This window comes from Arachis hypogaea, chromosome 14, assembly GCF_003086295.3.
Source record: "Arachis hypogaea cultivar Tifrunner chromosome 14, arahy.Tifrunner.gnm2.J5K5, whole genome shotgun sequence".
Classification (NCBI taxonomy): domain Eukaryota; kingdom Viridiplantae; phylum Streptophyta; class Magnoliopsida; order Fabales; family Fabaceae; genus Arachis; species Arachis hypogaea.
The window spans coordinates 58,305,010-58,329,554 of NC_092049.1; the positions used below are offsets into that span (position 1 = coordinate 58,305,010).

At 39.0% G+C, this 24,545-nt stretch overlaps 1 non-coding gene across 1 annotated transcript; it reads right to left on the reverse strand.

Moving 5' to 3' along the window:
- Positions 1–19,653: 19,653 nt before the first annotated feature.
- Positions 19,654–19,761, reverse strand: LOC112745424 (small nucleolar RNA R71). Its single transcript, XR_003173354.1, has one exon. It is a non-coding gene; the product is annotated as a small nucleolar RNA R71 (small nucleolar RNA).
- Positions 19,762–24,545: the final 4,784 nt, after the last annotated feature.

Sequence of the window (24,545 nt, forward strand, 5' to 3'; positions counted from 1 at the left end):
ACTATAGAGTGAGGTCGAATCCCACAAGGATTGGTTGAGTGAGCAATTCGGATTAGAAGTATGTTCTAGTTGAGCGGAATCAAGATTTAGATGAGAATTGCGGAATGTAAAATTGCATGAATTAAAGAGCGAGAAGCTAAATTGCTGAAATTAAAAGGGATGGGGGTGATTGCATGAATTTAATTGCAGAATGTAAAGAGAAAGTGGTAAATCAGGAATGGGGAGTTCATTGGGTGTTAGGAGATATTGAGATCTCTGAATCAAAACAACTTTTAGCCCTTCCTTAACCAATGCATTCATTGAATTTTGCTTGGCAATCTTATATGATTGGATCCCAATCCCTTGGCTCACCAATTCTCTCTAAAAACAAACAAATTCCCAATCCCTTGGTTTAAATGTTCATAAGAAGAGATGATGCTCGATCACTGATTATACCACACAGTTTCATGAACCACAATTTGGTAGGATTACATGTCACAATATCCATCCAAACCCCAATCCAATTCACTGTGAGAAAGCTTCTCTAGCATGAATCCTCCATTCCTTTCCCAAGGTTCCGAAGGATTCCAATTATGGGTAGTTTCTTTCCCAAGACAACTACCCAATGGAATTAGATCGAGAAGCTTTCTAACAAAATTCAAGAGAAAAGATTGAAGAAGAAGATAACACTATTATTGATTCATTGAATTACAATAGAGCTCCCTAACCCAATGAAAGGGGTTTAGTGAGTCATAGCTCTGAATTCAATTACAAAACTAAAAGAAAATGATCCAAAGTTCTCCGTCTCCCCCAAAAGAGTCCTCTCTAACTTAAATTCTATCCTATTTATACACTTTCTAAATTGAGCTTCTGTTGTGTTTCTTGGGCTTTGAGGCCTTTCCCTGATTTCCTTTTGCTTTGGGTTTATGGTCCATAATCCTGATGAGGCTGTGATCCAATTCTGTAACATTCATTGAGCAAACTTAGTGATAAACAAGTAATGACACAAGACTCAACAAATTGAAGTTCCAGACTCATCAATTCTTCAGGCCCAATCCCATAAACCATGATATTCAATTGGGTTTCATACCATAATACGTTTAAGTTAATGTTTGTGCTCAAATGCTAACTTAAACTTCAATATATTTGGCCCAGAAATCCTTTCAAAAAGTGGCGTTTAAGTTGAAGTTTAAGTTTTAGTTTAAGGTTAAACTGAAACTTAAACGTGGAAATGGAAGAAAGCAACCCAGGAGTGTGAAATGTCGAACACGTTTAAGCTTCAGTTTAAGGTTAAACTGAAGCTTAAACGTGGAAATGAAGAAAGCAACCCTGGAGGAGCAATTGGGTCGAACACATTTAAGCTTCAGTTTAAGGTTAAACTGAAGCTTAAACGTGGAAATGAGAAAGCAACCCTGGAGGAGAGAAATAGTCGAACACGTTTAAGCTCCAGTTTAAGGTTAAACTGGAGCTTAAACGTGGAATGCTCCTGGTGCCTTTCTTACTTCTGGCGTTTAACCTCCAGTTTAAGGTTAAACTGGAGGTTAAACGTGGAAATGCTTCTTTGGTGAGAATTTGTGTCGAACACGTTTAAGCTCCAGTTTAAGGTTAAACTGGAGCTTAAACGTGGAAATGCTCCCTTGGTGAAATTCTCATTCTGGCGTTTAACTTCCAGTTTAAGGTTAAACTGGAGGTTAAACGCCAGTTCCAGCATTTCTTAGCCTTCATGATTCTGGCGTTTAAGCTCCAGTTTAAGCTTAAACTGGAACTTAAACTCCACATGTGATATTCAAGCTTCCTTTATTGATTTTGTTGCTTCCTTGCCTAGCCTCTTCTTCCCTGAAATCATCCAAACAATTGCATCAAAGTCTTGCAAAATTTCATGAGAAATCTTCCATTCATAGCATTCAAGTAATATAACTAAAAACTCATGGAATTTGCATCAAAATCATACTGTTTGGATGGTTCATTGCTTTGTTATTCATTTAACCATTCTTGGTTACTTTAAGCTCAAGAAAATGCATAAAACAACTAAAACTAATAGAAAAATGCTAGTGAAACTAGCCTAAGATGCCTTGGCATCATTAGTATATGTTATATATCCTATAAATATAACAAAGGTAAAAAATATATTGTTTTAGATATAAAAAAGAGAACTTAAGAAAAATTCAATAAAGTGTTGCTTTAGGTATTAAAAAAAGATAACTGCAAATGAACTTAAATAAGTGTTGCTTTAGGTCTATAAAAAGGCAACTTAAAAAAATATAGACAAGTGTTGCTTTATGTATTAGAAAATACAACTCGTAAAAAGGGGTTGCCATAAAGTCTTTGTTTAAAGTGTTGTCTTTGGGTCCTCTAAGGCAACCCTTATGCAGAGTTGCTTTTTTTGTAGAAAAGGCAACGTTTTGTGAAGGTTGCCATAAAAGGGTTCCCTTTGATACACAAAAGCGTTGCCTTAGACCAAAGGTAACGGCCGTATAGCCAACCCCCCAAAAAGCGTTGCGTTTTGTCGGAAAGTGTTGCCTTTGATCAAAGGCAACATTTTTCCTTATTATAGGCAACATTTTTAAAGGGTTGTCTCAGCCTGAATTTGTTGTAGTGTGCCAAGGCATCTTAGGCTAGTTTCACTAGCCTTTTCATTTGTTTTTAGTAGGTTTTATGCACTTTCTTGAGCTATAAGTAAGCAATTGGGTTAGAATTTCTTGTATGCCTAGATTCATTCAATCATGGTTAATTTGATGTAATTTCATGAGAATTATGCTATAATTACTTGTGTGCTAAGAATAATGAGAATCCTTATGACTTTAGCAAGGCTTTGATGCATGTATTGTTTGATGACAAGTGAAGGAAAGCATGGGAGGAAGTTGAAGAATGAGCATCGAAAGGATGAAGGAGAAGCAACGTTGGTGGCCAAGTTGGACCACCAACGTTGCCTCAAACGTTTAGAAGGATGCAGAGCAAGTTTCTGCATAAGTTGCTGGTGCCCACGTTGGAGGGAACGTTGGCAAGACAACGTTACCCCCAACGTTGTGATAAAATGTGCTTTCTGGAGATTTGGAAAATTTGTAGCGACGCGTACGCGTGCTATATGCACACACATGGATTGGATATTCTGACAATCCACGCGAATGCGTAGCTGACGCGTATGCGTGGATGGGTAACTTTAGACCACTAACGCTGCCTCAAACATTGGTGGCCAACATGTGTGACCTTGATCTCAAAATCCTGGATTTGAAAAAGCACAACGACGCGCACACGTCTATAGCGCGTACGCGCTTGCCTAAATTTTGAGAATCTACACGCACGCGTACATCACGCGTACGCGTGGATAAGCCAATGTTGGAGGGAACGTTGCCAGTCCAACACTGAGGCCAACGTTCTTCTAAAAGCTTTCAAAACTGGAATTGGGATTTTTGCATCCACGCGCACGTGTGGATGCGTATTCTTACCCCAAGGGCGCAAATGCGCAAGGCACGCGTACGCGTGGGTAGAAGAACATTGGCACTCCAACGTTGAGGCAAACGCCAATGACAGCAAGGAGAACTGAATTTTCAAAAGGATGTTTGATTCAACGTTGGCCCTCACACGTGGACTCCAACGTGAGCATCAGAAAACATTGCAATTCAAGTAGATATCTTCTCAACAGCAAGGGAAACCCATTGGAGCAACTTCAACCGAATTCAATCATGGCCAAAAGCCCAATTCAGAGATTGAAGATCAATGAAAGAAAGTGTATAAATAGTGTAGAGTTCAAGTTAGAGGGGGACTTTTAGGAGGGAGAAAAATACTGAAACTCTGCCACTAACTTTCCAGGCTGCCCTTTCTTCCACGTTAGTGCCCATGTTAGTGGCACTAACGTGGGCCTCTTTGCCCTTCACTGAAGTTAGTGGTGTTAACTTTGCCACTAATTTTCCAAGCTTTCCTTCCTTCCACATTAGTACCCACGTAACGTGGCTACTAACGTGGGTCTCTGCTTCTTGTCACCTGAAATCAATCAAACAAATTACATCAAAGTTTTGCTCTAATCATGAGATACTGCATCATTCATTCTTATCATTCAATTCTTGCATTATTCTCATGAAAATGTTTAAAATTCCCAATGTTTGATTGAATCAAGACAGGAATGCATAATCAACCAAATACTTGCTTATTGCCAAAGAAAATGCATGAAACTATCCTAAAACATACTCAAAATGGCTTGTAAAACTAGCCAAGATGCCCTGACAATAAGAAGAAGAAGAAAATAGAAGGAAATAGAGGGAGAGAGAGGGCTCAGCCAAAGGGGCTTATAAGTGTATAAGAGGTGTGTATGAAGGGTGAGAATGAGGGGTATTTATAGGAGGCAGGTAGGGTTGGGTTCTGCCATGGGTGGGTAAATGGGAAGGAAGTTTGATTTTGAAGTGGGTGGGGGTTGGTAGGATTTATGATGGTTTAGGGGAAGTGATATGGATGTGATTGGGCTAGGGTTTATAAGGAAGTGGGAATGGGAAAGTGTGAAAGTAAGAAGGTAGAAGTGGCATAGGTAAAGATTCTGTGGGACCCACTGGTCCTGAGAGGTTAGGAAATTCAGATTCTCTTTCCTCTGCACTAGCGTTTGAATGCCCAGGGTCTGCTCCCTGGCTGGCATTCAACACTAGCAACACTCCATCCAGAGTGTTCTGTTTTTACTACTGAACTATTCTGTCTCTGTTCTAATTGCTTCACATGATCATGAACCTAAAGAAATAACATTAAAGATAAACAAAATGAAAGAAAATTGAAATAATTAATTAAGGTCGGGTTGCCTCCCAACAAGCGCTTCTTTAACGTCATTAGCTTGACGGTTAGCACCTTACGGAAGTGAGTATGGGCTCAGAGTTTCGCCCCTTATAGTGAACTTTCTTCCTGTCTTTTCATGAATGAGCTCCACATGCTCTAGAGACAAGACATGATTCATTATATGTGGTATGACTGGCTTCTTTGTGAAGACAACTCTCATGCCAGGTGAGTGGCCTTCAGTTGGGACTTTCTTGTCCCTCCAGCCTTTAGGTACTTTCTTCCTAGTACCTTTGTTCTTAGAGCTTGTTGATGGCTGCCCAACACCAAACTTAGAATTGATGTTTGGGGGCTCTGTAAAGCTCTGCACTGAAAGAGAGGGTTGGAACACTAGGTGTTACACCACTGTCTCTTTCTTATTAGAGGGAGAATTGGGATTGGACATCTTGAACAAGATGTAGTCCTCTTCTAGTTGGAAAACCATTTCTCCCTTTGCCACATTAATCATGGCTTTTGCAGTGGCTAGGAAAGGTCTTTCCTGAATGATAGATTTATCTTCATCCTCTCCAATATCCAAAAATATGAAGTTTGCAGGGATGTAGTGGCCTTCAACCTTTACCAAGACATCCTCTGCTAAGCCATATGGCTTCTTCATTGACTTGTCTGCCATCTCTAGTGAGATGTTTGCAGCTTGTACCTCAAAGATTCCTAGTTTCTCCATTACAGAGAGTGGCATGAGGTTTATACTTGATCCTAGGTCACACAGAGCCTTCTCAAAGGTCATGGTGCCTATGGTGCAAGGAATCAGGAAGTGTCCAGGATCTGAAAGCTTTTGAGGTAGCTTCTGCTGAACCAAAGTATTAAGTTCTTTGGAAAGAACTGGAGGTTCTTCCTTCAAAGGCTTTGTACCAAATAGCTTGGCATTCAGCTTCAACAGAGCTCCTAGGTACCGAGCAACTTACTCTTCCCTAGTGTCTTCATCCTCATCAGAGGATGAGTATTCATCAAAACTCAGGCATGCAGAAGTGCATGCAAAGGAACCTCTATGGTCTCTATATCAGCTTCGGTATCCTTTAGTTCTTGGATAGGGATTTCTTGAGTAGGTATTGAGCACTCAGAGGGTGTTCCTTTGTTGGCATTCAACGCCAGCTCTGATGGCTCTTTGGGCATTGAACGCCCATGCTGTCTACTCTTACTGGCATTAAACGACAGTTCCCTTAACATTTTGGGTGTTGAACTCCCAGCAGAGATGTCCTAGTTGGTGTTCAATGCCAGCTTCCCTATCTGTTGGGGGCGTTGGACGCCCAGTGAGGGGTTCCTCACTGGCGTTCAGTGCCAGGCTTGCTGTCTGTTTGGGCGTTGAACGCAAATGAAGGCTTCCTCACTGGCGTTCAGCGCCAGACTCTCAGCCATTTTGGGCATTGAACGCCCAGTGAGATCTTCCTCACTGGGATTTAATGCTTTCCCAGTCTCTCTAGATTCGGCATCTGCCTTAGTGGTGATGGCCTTGCACTCTTTACTTGGGTTTACTTCAGTGTTACTAGGAAGAGTGTCAGGAGAAGTCTTAGGGATCCTCTTGCTCAGTTGACCAACCTGTACCTCCAAATTTCTGATGGAAGACCTTGTTTCAGTTATAAAGATTTGAGTGCTCTAAGAGAGGCTAGAGACTAGAATGGCTAAATTAGAAAGGCTCTGCTTAGGTGTCTCCATATTCCCTTGAGAAGATGGGAATGGTGGCCTATTATTGAACCTATTCTGGTTCCTTCCACCTTGATTATTATTGAAGCCTTGTTGAGGCATCTTTTGATCCTTCCATGAAAGGTTAGGATGATTCCTACATGAAGGGTTATAAGTGATTCCATAGGGTTCTCCCATGTAATTCACCTCATCCATGGTGGGCTGGTCAGGATCATAAGCTTCTACTTCAGAAGAAGCTTCCTGAGTACTGCCAGTTGCGGCTTGCATTCCAGTCAAATGCTGAGAGATCATATTGACTTGTTGGGTCAAGATCTTGTTCTGAGCCAATATGGCATTCAGAGTGTCAACTTTAAGAACTCCTTTCTTCTGAGGGATCCCATTATTCATAGGATTCCTCTCATAGGTGTACATGAATTAGTTGTTTGCAACCATCTCAATGAGTTTTCTTACTTTCGCAAGTGTTTTCTTCAAGTGAAGTTATTTACCTGCAAAGCTGTCCAATGATATTTTAGACATCCCAGACAGACCATCATAGAAAATTCCTAGGATAGACCACTCTGAGAGCATGTCAGGAGGACACCTCTTGATCAGTTGCTTGTATCTTTCCCATTCTTCATAGAGGGATTCACCTTCCCTTCATCTGAAAGCTTAAACTTCCACTCTGATTTTGCTCATCCTTTGAGGGGAAAGAATTTAGCCAGGAAAGTATTAACCAGCTTTTCCCAAGAGTCTAGGCTCTCTTTAGGTTGAGAATCCAACCATATCTTAGCTCTGTCTCTTATAGCAAAGGAAAAGAGCATAAGTTTGTAGACCTCAGGATTCACTTCATTGGTCTTAACAGTATCAGAGGTTTGCAAGAATTCAGCTAAGAACTGATGTAGATCTTCCAGTGGAAGTCCATGGAACTTGCGATTCTGTTGCAAAAGAAAGATTAACTGAAGCTTAAGCTCAAAGTTGTTAGGTCCAATGGCAAGTACAGAGATACTTCTGCCATAAAAGTCAGAGGTAGGCATGGTGAAGTCACCAAGAACCTTACACACATTTTGCACAAAGAGACCGACAAGTATACCGGGTCGTCCAAGTAATACCTCAGGTGAGTGAGGGTCGATCCCACGAGGATTGTTGGTTTGAGCAAGCAGTGGTTACCTTCCAGATCTTAGTCAGGCGGATAGAAAATATAGTTGTCACGAGAAAATGCATAAAACAGATAAATAAATAAAATGTTACTGGATAGGTGTGAAATTAATGGTATGAGAACGGTTGAGGCTTCGAAGATGCTTATTCCTTCTGGATCAACTTTTCTCACCATCTACTCCAACTTCTGATTGATTCATTCCATGGCAGGCTGTAAATGATTAACATTGGGTCAATGGTCATTAATCTCCTTTGCTTCAGATCAAATGCTGGGTCAGTGGTCATCCAATTTGAACGAGGGTGAAGCTCTAGGAGTCCATTCCCTTGGTGATCCTACTCAAAACGCCACAGAAAAGGTGAGATCTTCCGGATCAGAGAGTGCTGCTTCTTTCGTTCTATCCTATACCACAAATGCCCTAATCGCCCCGCACCTCGGCTGAACTATTGTGTCGAGAAGTCCCCAACGAAGCTGTGGATTAGCCGTCTAAGAGATGTATAATCAAGCTTATGGTTTAGTACTATCCCATCAAGGACTCGCAAGAACCCATGTAGAATGAGGATGATTGTCACGGGTCATCTGATTCATAAGTTTGAAGATCAAAGATATATCTTAGAATAGAATCAAGCGTAGATTGAAGTAGAATAGTGATATTATTAATTCATAAAAATTAGTAGAACTCCTAACCTTAACCTTAGGAGGTTAGTGACTCATACTGTACAAAGGAAACAATGAAAAATGTGTAGAGTGGGCAAGATGAGGTAGAAGATCCTGAAAAATGGGTAATATTCTCCTATATATACTAATATAATAACTAAGAATTACAGAAATAAGATAAACTAGTCATGTAGTGCGAAAATCCACTTTCTGGACCCACTTTGTGAGTGTTTGGGTTGAGGTAAGGGTGTCTCCATGTCCTAGGACCCTTCTTGGGTGTTGAACACCAGCCTTGGGCTCCTATTTGGGCGTTGGATGCCAGCTGCTCCCTTTTAGGCATCTAACACCAAGAAGAGTATGGATTAATGAACGCCAGTTTTGGACCATTATTTACAGAGCAAAGTATAGACTATTATATATTTCTGGAAAGCCCTAGATGTTACCTTTCCATAGCCATTTGAGAGCGCACCATTTTGACTTCTGTAGCTCCATAAAAACTCCTTCGAGTGCACGGAGGTCAGATCTTGACAGCATCTACAGCCCTTTCTCTGTCTCTGAATCAGACTTTTGCTCAAGCTCTTCAGTTGTAGCCAGAAAATACCTGAAATCACCATAAAACACAAAAACCCAAAGTAGAATCCAAAAATGTGAATTTTGCACTAAAACTTATGAAAACATAATAAAACTTAAACATAACATAATAGAAACTATATGAAAATGATGCCAAAAAGCATATAAAATATCTGCTCATCAACAGTATCACAGATCTGCAAGAAATCAGAGATGAATCTGTTGGGATCTTCCTGTGGAAGTCCATGAAACTGTCAGTTCTGTTGAACTAGAGTGACCAGTTGAGGCTTCAACTCAAAGTTATTTGTACCGATGGCAGGTATAGAGATGCTCGGTCCATTGAAGTCAGAAGTGGGTGCAGTAAAGTCACCTAGGAACTTCCTTGCATCTCCTCTGTCTTTGGGATTGGCTGCTGATGAGCGGATATTTTATACGCTTTTTGATATCATTTTCATATAGTTTTTAGCATGTTTTATTTAGTTTTTATTATATTTTTATAGCTTTTAGAGTTAAATTCACATTTTTGGATTCTACTATGAGTTTATGTGTTTTTGTACAATTTTATGTATTTTCTGGCTGAAATTGAGGAATTGGAGCAAAAGTTTGATTTAGAGACAGAGAAAGCACTTCAGATGCTGTCCGGATCTGACCTATCTGCCCTCGGAAGAGATTTTCTTGAGCTACAGAAGTCAAAATCAAGCGTTCTTAACGGCTATGGAAAGTTGACTTCCAGAGCTTTCCATCAATGTATAATAGTTCATACTTTGATTCGGATTAGAAGGCCCAAAACTGGCTTTCAACGCCAGCTTCCTGCCCCGTTCCAAGCGTCCAGCGCCCAAAAGCAGAGACCAGCGTCCAAATGCCCAATGAGGACCCCCTAGCCAGCGTTTAACACCCAAGAAGCCTCATAGCACGTGGATCTCATCAAAGCCTAGCCCAAACACTCACCAAGTGGGCCCCAGAAGTAGATTTTAGCACTAAATAGATTGTTTTACCCTTAATAGTCATCTGTTTACTATTTAAAGTGTATTTTACATAATCATTAGGAGAGATCAAGCAGGACACACATTATTCACATTTTTCTATCATTGTATTTTATTTTCAGTATGAGTTTCTAAACCTCCTAGGTTGATGGGAGGAGCCCTGCTGAGTCCTATGAATTAATAAAAGTATTATTGTTTCTTCTTTGATATGTGTTTCATTAATTCTAAGATGTATATTCATACTTCAACATGGTGAATAGGATGATTTGTGACAATCAGCTCTGTTCATCACATTAAGACGAACATGCCAGACAAACACCTGCGTCTACATGGGTTCAGAGTGTGTCTTTCATCGAATAGTGATGAACCACCAGCTTGAATATACGTCTCTCAGACGACTAATCCACGAATTTGTTGGGGACTGATAAACCACTATTTCATGGTTTATCTTGTGCTCAATTGAGTGGTTTTTATCTACTCTTTACCCACTTATTCATACTATTTGCATGGTTTTACATTTACCTTCCTAATTATGTGCTTTGATTGAAAACATGCTTCTTTGGACTTATAATTGCTAATATTAATCCTCTCTTATTACCATTAGATGCCTTGATATGTGTGTTAAGTGATTTCAGAGATTACAGGGCAGGAATGGCTTGGAGGATGGAAAGGAAGCATGCAAAAGTGGAAGGAATACAAGAAGTTGGAGAAATTGCTAAGTTGTCCAGCCTGACCTCTTTGCACTCAAACGGCTATAACTTTAGCTACAGAGGTCCAAACAACACGGTTCCAGTTGCGTTGGAAAGCTAACGTCCGGGGCTTCAATTTGATATATAATATGCTATAGTTTTCCTGACGTTAGGTGACGCGACCGCGTGATCCATGCAGCCGCGTCGCAGTGACGGAAATCCAGCGTGGTTGAATTCAGGACCAGTGAATTCTGGGCTGTTTCTGACCCAGTTTGCGGCCCAGAAAACACAGATTAGAGGCTATATAGTGGGGGAATGCACTCATTCATAGGGAGGCTCATATAATTCACTTCTCATGATTTAGATTAGTTTTGAGAGAAGTTCTCTCCTCTCTCTCTTAGGATTTAGGACTTCTCTTAGTTTTAGGAGTGACTCTCAATCCCAGGTTCTTTATTTTTATTTAATTTATGAACTCTTCCATGTTACATATAATTTTCTTAATTAATGTTATTTGAGGTATTTCAATTCATGATTGCTTTCTTTTATTTACATAATTACTGCTTCCCATCTGAAGACATTTTTATTCCAGTAAATTTACTCTTTTCCTTTTGGTTTTGGTTAAGAAATCAGTAACTCAGGAGTTATCCAATTCAACAACATAATTGTTAATTGTTATCTTGCCAATTGAATTGAACTTCAATAATCCCAATCTTTTCTTAGGAAATAAATAGGATTCGAAGATCAAACTAATTAATCCCTTGACTTTCCTTTACTTTAGTAAAGGTTGACTAAGTGGAATTAAGATTCAATTTTCATTATCATTGATAAGGATAACTTGGTCTGGACTTCCAATTTCTAATACCTTGCCAAGAGTTTATGTTTATTGTTATTATTTTATTCCCTCTGCCACTGCTTTTCTAACTTTTTACCTTGATCCAAAAACCCCAAAACATACCTTTGCATAACCAATAATAAGAACATACTTCCCTGCAATTCCTTGAGAAGACGACGCAAGGTTTAAATACTCGGTTATCAATTTTAAAGGGGTTTGTTACTTGTGACAACCAAAACGTTTGTATGAAGGAACTTTTGAAGGTTTAGAAACTATACTTGTAACGAGGATTTATCCGCAAATTTTCTAGACCACGCAAAAGTTCTCTCATCAAAATGGCGCCGTTGCCGGGGAATTGCAAACGTGTGCCTTATTATTGGTTATTGTAAATATTTTTTGCTTTTTGTTTGTTTATTTGTTTTATTTTTGTTTTTTCATAAATTAAGAGGTTATTGGTTTTTATTTAGTTATAAAAAAATTTTTTTTCAAAAATTTATTCTTAATGTTCATCTTGATCTTCAAGTTGTTCTTAGTTGTTTTCTTCGTTTTGATCTAAAAATTTGAAATTTGGTGTCATTTTATTGTTTTTCTCTTTCCTCATTAAATTCAAAAATATTTTTAATTAATTTTTTTCGAAAAAAAAATTTCAGATTTTTATTTTTAAAATTTTTATCTTATCTTATCTTATTTCAAAAATCAAATTTCAAAATTCAAATTTAAAAATTTTCAAAATTTAAATTTAAAAATTTTCAAATTTCAAATTTTAAATTTCAAATATTCAAATTTCAAAATTTAAAATTCAAATTTCAAAATTTCAAATTTCAAAATTTCAAATTTCAATTTTCAAAATTTAATTTTCAAATTCAAAATTTAAATAACCTTTTAATTTAAATTTGTTTTTATTTTCATTTTTAATTTTTATTTTGCTACTATGAACTCTCATCCCTTTGGCTATGAGTCTGGTTACAATTATGTTGCAGGAGAAGAAATTACAATGAGAACAGGTATCAAGGTTGGAACAATCAAAGATGGGAGGAGCCACAAGGATTTGATCAACCCTCATGGCAACAACCACCTCCAGTGGACTATCAACAACCACCACCATATGCCTATGAACCCTTTCCTCAACATGACTTTGGACCACCATACTCATAAGCCCCTTTCCACCATTCACCTCCATATGACTCTAACACACATCTACCATACCAACCACCTTATGAACCAAATGAACCATACATAGATCCACCCCAAACCTCCATGGAGAAAGCACTTGTCAATCTAAACTCTACTATACAAGCTCTCGTCGCCCAAATCAGACCACCAAATACCTTCAACAATCAACCCTCAAGCTCTAGTGCACTTCCTTGTCAACCATAGAATGATCTCTCCATCCCATCACCACCATCCATGGAAGAGCACCCACATCCATCAATCCAAGAGCAACATGATCCCAATGATGCTATTGACATGGAACAAGAGAGAAGGGATCATCTTCGCGAATCCATACTTCATAAGGAGCTAGAGGAGGCCCTAAAGGTGAAGGTAGTAAATACCCTTGAAGATGAAAGAACAATTGAAAGGAGTTGTCATGGAAAGCAAATCATTAAGGATGAGTACGATTTTATATTAAAACTACTGGACAAAGCAGTAATTATTAAAGAGGAAAAATTGGTTGAAGACTTGCGAGATGCTGAACCTCCATGGGAAAGTCAAGACATAAAACTTCCTTCCAAGACGGTTGCATTTGATGTTGAGGAGGGTGTACAACCTCCAAGGCATACCCTGGTTGATGACTTGGAAGAGGTTGAAATTGAAGAAGCTTACAAGGAGGTGGAAGTTGTCAGAGAAGAGCACAAGGGAGTGGAGCTTGCAATTTCATTAGAAATACCTCCCCCTAAGTTACCATCATCCTTCACAACATTCAAGTGGGTAAAATTCATATCTCTTAGCTTTCTAATTCCACTTGAATATGGGCTACTGGAGACGGATGGTCTACTTAGAGCTCTTTGTGGCATAGAGGGTAAGAGGAAGATGGTTAGTGGTTGGAGTTGTCCAATAAGGTTCAACATGGTTGCATACTCAAAGTTTAAATGCAAAGGTTGGTGTAAAGCTCAACTGAATGGGTCTAGGAAGCTGTTTGGTAGCTGCAGTGAGAATTCAAATTACTTATCACCCAATTGGAAAAATACAGATCCCAATAAAGATGGGTGTAAAAGCAAGATTTGGGATCCTGGAATCTACTCTGACATTTGTCACCCCGGGAGCCTAAGAATCTGTCTGAAGCTTCTTAAGGGCTTTACATGCCTAGTTTGGGACCCTGGAGGTGACTGGAGATACAAACATTAGTGGAGATTCCTGGATGAGTTCAAGCACAAGCCACCATAACAGGGAGCTCACCAAATGTCTAACTTAAGGACTTTAACTAAAAGTGCTAGGTGGGAGACAACCCACCATGCTATAATCATTCCTTTCTCAATTTTAATTTTATTTAGTTTTGTTTGTTTTTGAAATTTTATTTTATTTTATTATATTGAACCTGGAGTTTTGCATCACATTCATATTAACACTGCATTCTGCATCTTTTTAGATTATACAAAAAAAAAAAAGACACGCACGCGACGCGGCAGCGTCGCTAACGCGTCCACGTCACTAGTGCGTTGGAGAGAAAAGAATTGAACAGAGAGTTATGCAGGAGCAGCGCTGGAGGCGCACTATTAGCACAAATTGACTTCACACGACCGCGTCGATGACACGTCCGCGTCATTTGGAAAAATAGCCTCCCACGCAACCGCGTCATCCACGCGGCCACGTGACCTGAATCGGCGTAAAAAGGGTGTATGGCAGAAAGTTGAGCTGGAGTTGGGCTGGACTCGTGCTGGAAGCCCAAGCCCTACCAAGCGAATGCGTGCCCCACGCGTCCATGTCATTTTTAAAAGAAAGGCCACTTACGCGATCGCGTCACCCAGATTTTTGGCAAAAGAGTTTCGAATAGAGAGTTGCGCGATCGCGAGGTTGCACTCGCGCCACTAGCACAAATCGAGTCACGCGATCGCGTGCCCAACGCGTCCGTGTCACCCAACCTTATCGCACACCACGCGATCGCGTCACCCACGCGACCGCGTCACCAGCGTCGCACAACCTATCCAAATTAGTGCCAATTTTCTTATCTTTTCTTCTCTAAATCCTTATTCTTCTTATCTTTTCTTATTTCTTTCTTCTTCCTTTCTTATTTTCTCTCACTTTCATTATATTTTATTTAATTTATTTACATACTTTCATTCATTGCATATTTTTATTTTTCTAAAATTATTATTGGTGTTCAAATGTTCTTATTCAACTGTTACATCTTTTCTGGTATTTTCTTGGTGCTTAGTGACTTATTTCATTCTTATTGAGTAATATTATTTAAATCAATGCTAATCTTTTATATCTATATTACTCTTGCATTGACATGAATTTATATTATCTCTCCTTCCCCATTTCTCCATTGTTGCAAATTTTCGCACCACTGGTATGCCATGTACTTCTATTGTTTTCTCACTTGCATGTTGTAGCTACCATGTAATTGAGACCCTCATTATTTGGCATCAACCAACCCATGTTTTATTTATTTTCCTATCTTTATTTCTAGGTTACTTTTCTTCCCTTTTTCTTTCAGGATGGCCACCCGGAAGGGAACCGGAAGACGTTTACATGGGGAGACAAACAAGTCCATCAACAAAATCCTTGGAGAAAAGCATCAGTTGGAGAAGACCCGTCCACCTGCACATCTCAGCATGCACCGAGGATGGTGCAATCTTTAAGTGTGGGGAGGTCGATACCGATCTCCATGGGTTAGTTACTCCTCTATCTCAACACCAATGATTTATTTTCCTTATTCATTGTTGCATTTGCATGTTTGATTGCATATTTGTTTAATTTTTTTTTGCATATTTTACCACTTGGTTGAAGTAATATTTTCTTTTTCAAGAAAACTTTTAGAGAATTTTACTAATTTGAATAAAATTTAATGTCACACTTGTTTGAAGAGATGTTATACTGGAACATGGTTTAGAACTCGAACACACAAAACCTGTGAGATTTTTGAGCCTATTTGAATTGGTTACATTTTATCAACCAAAATTCTGTTTTAGTGTGTATTTTTCTCTCTAAAATTGTGATCTCTGTCTTGCTTAATTCTATATTTCCATTGTTTGATGTATACATGCACTTATATGATTGAGGCCTTTGTTTCACTGAGCTTACATACCTATATGGCCTTACCTTTCATTATCCTTTTGATGAGCGGATAATTTATACGCTTTTTTGCATTGTTTTTAGTATGCTTTTAGTAGAATCTAGTAACTTTTAGGGATGTTTTCATTAGTTTTTATGTTAAATTCACATTTCTGGACTTTACTATGAGTTTGTGTGTTTTTCTGTGATTTCAGGTATTTTCTGGCAGAAATTGAGGGACTTGAGCAAAAATCAGATTCAGAGGTTGAAGAAGGACTGCTGATGCTGTTGGATTCTGACCTCCCTGCACTCAATGTGGATTTTCTGGAGCTACAGAACTCGAAATGGCGCGCTTCCAATTGCGTTGGAAAGTAGACATCCAGGGCTTTCCAGCAATATATAATAGTCCATACTTTGGCCAAGAATAGATGACGTAAACTGGCGTTCAACGCCAGCCTTCTACCCAAATCTGGCGTCCAGCGCCAGAAAAGGATCCAAAACCAGAGTTGAACGCCCAAAGTGGCACAAATACTGGTGTTCAACTTCACAAATGGCCTCTGCACGTGCAACACTCAGGCTCAGCCCAAACACACACCAAGTGGGCCCCAGAAGTGGATTTATGCATCAATTACTTACTCATGTAAACCCTAGTAGCTAGTTTATTATAAATAGGACCTTTTACTATTGTATTTGGAATCTTTGGATTACCTTATGATCCTTTGATCACGTTTTGGGGGCTGGCCATCTCGGCCATGCCTGGACCTTCACTTATGTATTTTCAACGGTAGAGTTTCTACACTCCATAGATTAAGGTGTGGAGCTCTGCTGTTCCTCAAAGATTAATGCAAGTACTACTGTTCTCTATTCAATTCTTCTTATTTCTCTTCTAAGATATCCATTCGCACCCAAGAACGTGATGAAGGTGATGATTATGTGTGACGCTCATCATCCTTCTCCCTTATGAACGCATGCCTGTCAAACACTTCCGTTCTACATGAAATAAGCTAGAATAAATATCTCTTAGATTTCTTAACCAGAATCTTCGTGGCATAAGCTAGAATGATGGCGGCATTCAAGAGAATCCGGAAGGTCTAAACCTTGTCTGTGGTATTCCGAGTAGGATTCAATGATTGAATGATTGTGACGAGCTCCGAACTCGCGATTGCAGGGCGTTAGTGACAGACGCAAAAGGATAGTAAATCCTATTCCGGCATGATCGAGAACCGACAGATGAATAGCCGTGCCGTGACAGGGTGCGTGAGCATATTATTCACTGAGAGGATAAGATGAAGCCATTGACAAGGGTGATGCCTCCAGACGATTAGCCGTGCCGTGACAGGGCATTGGATCATTTTCCCGTGAGATGACCGAAAGTAGCCATTGACAGTGGTGATGTATCACATAAAGCCAGCCATGGAAAGGAATGAGACTGATTGGATGAAGATAGCAGGAAAGCAGAGGTTCAGAGGAACGAAAAGCATCTCCATTCGCTTATCTGAAATTCCTACCAATGATTTACATAAGTATCTCTATCCCTATTTTATTATATAATATTCAAAAACACCATTATCACTTTATATCTGCCTGACTGAGATTTACAAGGTGACCATAGCTTGCTTCATACCAACAATCTCCGTGGGATTCGATCCTTACTCACGTAAGGTATTACTTGGACGACCCAGTGCACTTGCTGGTTAGTTGTATCGAAGTTGTGACGAATTATGAATGTGTAATCACGATTACGCGTACCAAGTTGCTCACGTGCCAGGAATAGTTTGCGCCTGGACATCACAATTTCGTGCACCAAGTTTTTGGCGTCGTTGCCAGGGATTGTTTGAGTTTGGACAACTGACGGTTCATCTTGTTGCTCAGATTAGGTAATTTTCTTTTTATTTTATTTTCAAAAAAAAAAACTTTTCAAAAATATTTCTAAAATTTTCTCATCTGTTTTCAAAAATAATATAAAAATGTTTTTCAAAAAAATTTTATTCAAAATTTTTAAGAATGAATTCTAGTGTTTCATGAAGCATGTTGAAGCCTGGCTGGCTGTAAAGCCATGTATATTCCTTTGGGAATGAGTATGTCAGGCATGTCATATCTGAATTACATGCTGAAGCTTGGCTGGCCATTGGCCATGTCTAGTGTTTTGGACCGGAGCTTTCATTGAAGGCTTGGCTGGCTAGTGAGCCATGTCTAATTCCTAGACTGAAGCTTTAGACTAAGAATGTAAGATTCCTGGAATTCATGTTAAAAATTTTGGAATCCTTATTTTTCTTTTTCATATAATTTTCAAAAAAAAAAATTAGAAAATCGTAAAAATAAAAAAATTTTGTGTTTATTGTTTGAGTCTTGAGTCATATCATAAGTTTGGTATCAATTGCATGTGCATCTTGTATTTTTCGAAAATTTCATGCATTCATGGTGTTCTTCATGATCTTCAAGTTGTTCTTGGTAAGTCTTCTTGTTTGATCTTGATGATTTTTTGTTTTGTGTCTTTTCATGTTTATCATATGCATTCTTGAATTCTTAGTGTCTAAGCATTAAAGAATTCTAAGTTTGGTGTCTTGCATGTTTTCTTTGCATTAAAAATTTTTCAAAAATAGATTCTTGATGTTCATCTTGACATTCAAAGTGTTCTTGGTGTTCATCTTGACATTCATATCATTCATGCATGCATTCATTGTTTTGATCTAAAAATTTCATGCATTGCATAATTTTCATGTTTTTCATAAAAATTTCAAAAATAAAAAAAAAATATCTTTTCCTTTTTCTCTCATCAAATTCGAAATTTGGATTGACTTTTTCAAAAATTTTTAAAATCAAATTGTTTCTTATGAGTCAAATCAAATTTTCAATTTGAAAATCTTATCTTTTTCAAAATTTCTTAGTTATTTTCGAAAATTCCAAAAAAATTTTTCAAAAATCTTTTTCTTATTTTTATACCAAATTTTCGAAAATAACAATAGCAATTAATGTTTTGATTCAAAAATTTGAAGTTTGTTACTTGCTTGTTGAGAAAGATTCAAACTTTAAGTTCTAGAATCATATCTTGTGATTTCTTATGAATCAAGTCATTAATTGTGATTTTAAAAATCAAATCTTTTTCAAAATTAATTTTATCATATCTTTTCAAAAATATCTTCTCATCTTATCTTTTTCAAAAATTTGATTTCAAAATATCTTTTCTAACTTCCTAACTTCTTATCTTTTCAAAAATTTGTTTCAACTAACTAACTAACTCTCTCCCTCTAATTTTCGAAGATATCTTCCCTCTTTTTCAAAAATTTCTTTTTAATTAACTAATTATTTTTATTTTTGATTTTAAAAAAAAAATTCAAAAAATACTAACATTTTTCAAAAACCATTTTCAAAAATCACTAACTCTTTTTCAAAAATATTTTTCAAAAATTCTCTCTCTTCCATCTTATTCTATTTATTCATTCATATCCTAACATCTCATCTCACATCTCTGCCATCCTCACAGTTGTGTTTCTTCCATTATATTACATTCTTTGTCTCCCCCTTTTCTTCCACTTACAAAGGGATCCCTATACTGTGGTATAAAGGATCTCCATTATTATTATTATTTTTCTGTGCCCTCTTCTTTGTCATATGAGCAGGAGCAAGGACAAGAATATTCTTGTTGAAGCAGATCCAGAACCTGAAAGGACTCTGAAGAAAAAATTAAGAGAAGCTAAAATACAACAATTCAGAGTTAACCTTTCAGAAATTTTTGAACAGGAAGAGGAGATGGCAGCCAAAAATAATAATAATGCAAGGAGGATGCTTGGTGACTTTACTGCACCTAATTCCAATTTACATGGAAGAAGCATCTCCATTCCTGCCATTGGAGCAAACAACTTTGAGCTGAAACCTCAATTAGTTTCTCTGATGCAGCAGAACTGCAAGTTTCATGGACTTCCATCTGAAGATCCTTTTCAGTTCTTAACTGAATTCTTGCAGATATGTGATACTGTTAAGACTAATGGAGTAGATCCTGAAGTCTACAGGCTCATGCTTTTCCCTTTTGCTGTAAGAGACAGAGCTAGATTATGGTTGGATTCTCAACCCAAAGACAGCCTGAACTCTTGGGATAAGCTGGTCACGGCTTTCTTAGCCAAGTACTTTCCTCCTCAAAAGCTGAGCAAGCTTAGAGCTGATGTTCAAACCTTCAGACAGAAAGAAGGTGAATCCCTCTATGAAGCTTGGGAAAGATACAAACAGTTGACCAAAAAGTGTCCTTCTGACATGCTTTCAGAATGGACCATCCTGGATATATTCTATGATGGTTTGTCTGAGCTATCAAAGATGTCACTGGACACTTCTGCAGGTGGATCCATTCACTTAAAGAAAATGCCTGCAGAAGCTCAAGAACTCATTGACATGGCTGCTAATAACCAGTTCATGTACACTTCTGAAAGGAATCCTGTGAGTAATGGGACGCCTATGAAGAATGGAGTCCTTGAGGTTGATACTCTGAATGCCATATTGGCTCAGAATAAAATATTGACTCAGCAAGTCAATATGATCTCTCAGAGTCTGCATGGAATGCAAGTTGCATCCAACAGTACTCAAGAGGCATCTTCTGAAGAAGAAGCTTATGATCCTGAGAACCCTGCAATAGCAGAGGTAAATTACTTAGGTGAACCTTATGGAAACACCTATAACTTATCATGGAGAAATCATCTAAATTTCTCATGGAAGGATCAAAAGCCTCAACAAGGCTTTAATAATGGTGGAATAAACAGGTTTAATAATAATAAACCTTTTCCGTCATCAACTCAGCAACAGACAGAGAACTCTGAACAAAATACTTCTAATTTAGAAAATCTAGTCTCTGATCTATCTAAGGCCACTGTAAGTTTCATGAATGAAACAAGGTCTTCTATTAGAAATCTGGAAGCACAAGTGGGCCAGCTGAGTAAAAGGATCACTGAAATCCCTCCTAGTACTCTCCCAAGCAATACAGAAGAGAACCCAAAAGGAGAGTGCAAGGCCATTGACATAAGCACCATGGCCGAACCTGTAAGGGAAGGAGAGGATGTGAATCCCAAGGAGGAAGACCCCCTGGGATGTCCAGTGGTCAATAAGGAGCTTCCCTCTGAGGAACCAAAGGAATCTGAGACTCATCTAGAGACCATAGAGATTCCATTGAACCTCCTTATGCCCTTCATAAGCTCTGATGAGTACTCCTCTTCTGAAGAGAATGAGAATGTTACTGAAGAGCAAACTGCCAAGTTTCTTGGTGCAATCATGAAGCTGAATGCCAAATTATTTGGCATTGATACTTGGGAAGTTGAACCTCCCTTGTTCATCAATGAACTAAGTGATCTGGATCAACTGACATTACCTCAGAAGAGACAGGATCCTGGAAAGTTCATAATACCTTGTACCATAGGCACCATGATCTTTAAGGCTCTGTGTGACCTTGGTTCAGGAATAAACCTCATGCCCCTCTCTGTAATAGAGAAACTGGGAATCTATGGGGTGCAAGCTGCTAAAATCTCATTAGAGATAGCAGACAGTTCAAGAAAACAGGCTTATGGACAAGTAGAGGACGTGTTAGTAAAGGTTGAAGGCCTTTACATCCCTACTGATTTCATAGTCCTGGATACTGGAAAGGAAGAGGATGAATCCATCATCCTAGAAAGACCTTTCCTGGCCACAGCAAGAGCTGTGATTGATGTTGACAGAGGTGAACTAGTCCTTCAATGGAATGAGAACTCCCTTGTGTTTTTTCTCAAGGATCTCCCTCTGCAACCATGGAGAGAAAGCATGAAAAGCTTCTCTCAAAGCAGAGTCAACCAGAGCCCCCACAGCCAAACTCTAAGTTTGGTGTTGGGAGGCCACAACCAAACTCTAAGTTTGGTGTTGAACTCCCATATCCAAACTCTAAGTTTGGTGTTGGAGAGTCTCAACAAAGCTCTGCACATCTGTGAGGCTCCATGAGAGCCCACTGTCAAGCTATTGACATTAAAGAAGTGCTTGTTGGGAGGCAACCCAATGTTTATCTAATTCTTATTTTTATTGTTTTTCATGTTTTCTTAGGTTCATGATCATGTGGAGTCACAAAATAAATATAAAAATTGAAAACGGAATCAAAAACAGCAGAAGAAAAATCACACCCTGGAGGAGCATCTGTCTGGCGTTCAAACGCCAGAACAGAGCATGGTTCTGGCGCTGAACGCCCAAAATGGGCAGCATCCTGGCGCTGAACGCCCAGAACAAGCATGGTTCTGTCCTTCAACGCCAGAAATGGCACACAAATGGGTGTTGAACGCCCAAAATGGCCACCAACCTGGCACTGAACGCCCAGATTTGGGTACAAAGGCATTTTTACATGCCTAATGGGTGCAGGGATGTAAATCCTTGAACACCTCAGGATCTGTGGACCCCACAGGATCTACTCAGGATCTGTGGACCCCACAGGATCCACTCAGGATCTGTAGACCCCACAGGATCCCCACCTACCTCCACTCACTCCTTCTCACCACTCTCTTTCACACAACCCCATAAACACTCTTCCCCAAAAACCCTTCACCAATCACCTCAAACTCTCTTCCCCATCACCTCTTCACCACTCACATCCATCCACTCTTCCCCATAAACCTACCTCATAAACTCCACCTACTTTCAAAAATTCAAAACCAATTTCCCACCCAAACCCACCCATATGGCCGAAACCTTTCCCCCTCTCCCTTCCCTATATAAAGCCCTCCATTCTTCATCAAATTCACACAACACACCTCTCTACACTCCTCTTGGCCGAAACCACATCTCCCTCTCCCTCTCCATATTTCTTCTTCTTCTTCTTCTATTCTTTTGTTTATTGCTCAAGGGCGAGCAATATTCTAAGTTTGGTGTGGTAAAAGCATAGCTTTTTTTGTTTTTCCATTACCATTGATGGCACCCAAGACCGGAGAATCCTTTAGAAGAGGGAAAGGGAAGACAAAAGCTTCCACATCCGAGTCATGGGAGATGGAAAGATTCATCTCCAAAGCCCATCAAGACCACTTCTATGATGTTGTGGCCAAGAAGAAGGTGATCCCTGAGGTCCCTTTCAAACTCAAAAGAAATGAGTATCCAGAGATCCGACATGAAATTTAAAGAAGAGGTTGGGAAGTTCTAACAAATCCCATCCAACAAGTCGGCATCCTAATGGTTCAAGAGTTCTATGCTAATGCATGGATCACCAAGAACCATGATCAAAGTAAGAACCCGGATCCAAAGAACTATGTTACAATGGTTCGGGGAAAATACTTAGATTTTAGTCCAGAGAATGTGAGGTTGGCATTCAACTTGCCAAACATGGAAGAGAACGCATGCCCCTACACAAGGAGAGTCAACTTTGATCAAAGGTTGGACCAAGTCCTTATGGACATATGTGTAGAAGGAGCTCAATGGAAGGTTGACTCCAAAGGCAAGCCGGTTCAACTAAGAAGATTGGACCTCAAGCCTATAGCTAGAGGACGGTTGGAGTTCATTCAATGCTCAATCATTCCCACTAGCAACCGGTCTGAAGTTACTATAGACCGGGCCATCATGATCCATAGCATCATGATTGGAGAAGAGGTGGAAGTTCATGAGATTATACCTCAAGAACTCTACAAGGTGGCTGACAAGTCCTCCACTATGGCAAGGTTAGCCTTCCCTCACCTCATTTGCCATCTATGTTACTCAGCTGGAGCTTTCATAGAAGGAGACATTCCTATTAAGGAAGAAAAGCCCATCACTAAGAGAAAGATGGAGCAAGTAAGAGAGCCCATTCATGGAGCTCAAGAGGCGCAGGAAGCTCATCACCATGAGATCCCGGAGATGCCTCAAATGCACTTTCCTCCACAAAACTATTGGGAGCAAATCAACACCTCCCTAGAAGAATTGAGTTTCAATATGGGACAACTAAGGGTGGAACATCAAGAGCACTCCATCATGCTTCATGAAATAAGAGAAGATCAAAAAGCAATGAGGGAGGAGCAACAAAGACAAGGAAGAGACATAGAAGAGCTCAAGGACATCATTGGTTCCTCAAGAAGAAAACGCCACCATCACTAAGGTGGATTCATTCCTTGTTCTTATTTCTTCTGTTTTTCATTTTCTATGTTATGTGCTTATCTATGTTTGTGTCTTCATTACATGATCATTAGTAGTTAGTAACTTTGTCTTAAAGTTATGAATGTCCTATGAATCCATCACCTCTCTTAAATGAAAAATGTTTTAATTCAAAAGAACAAGAAGTACATGAGTTTCGAATTTATCCTTGAACTTAGCTTAATTATATTGATGTGGTGACAATGCTTCTTATTTTCTGAATGAATGCTTGAACAGTGCATATGTATTTTGAAGTTGTTGTTTAAGAATGTTAAATATGTTGGCTCTTGAAAGAATGATGACTAGGAGACATGTTATTTGATAATCTGAAAAATTATAAAAATGATTCTTGAAGCAAGAAAAAGCAGCAAAGAACAAAGCTTGCAGAAAAAAAAAAAAAGAGAAGAGAAAAAAAAAGGGGCGAAAAAAAAATAGAAAGAAAAAGAAAAAGCAAGTAGAAAAAGCCAATAACCCTTAAAACCAAAAGGCAAGGGCAAATAAAAAGGATCCCAAGGCTTTGAGCATCAGTGGATAGGAGGGCCTAAAGGAATAAAATCCTGGTCTAAGCGGCTAAACCAAGCTGTCCCTAACCATGTGCTTGTGGCGTGTAGGTGTCAAGTGAAAACTTGAGACTGAGCGGTTAAAGTCAAGGTCCAAAGCAAAAAAAAAAGAGTGTGCTTAAGAACCCTGGACACCTCTAATTGGGGACTTTAGCAAAGCTGAGTCACAATCTGAAAAGGTTCACCCAATTATGTGTCTGTGGCATTTATGTATCCAGTGGTAATACTGGAAAACAAAGTGCTTAGGGCCACGGTCAAGACTCATAAAATAGCTGTGTTCAAGAATCATCATACTGAACTAGGAGAATCAATAACACTATCTGAAATCTGAGTTCCTATAGATGCCAATCATTCTGAACCTCAATGGATAAAGTGAGATGCTAAAACTAT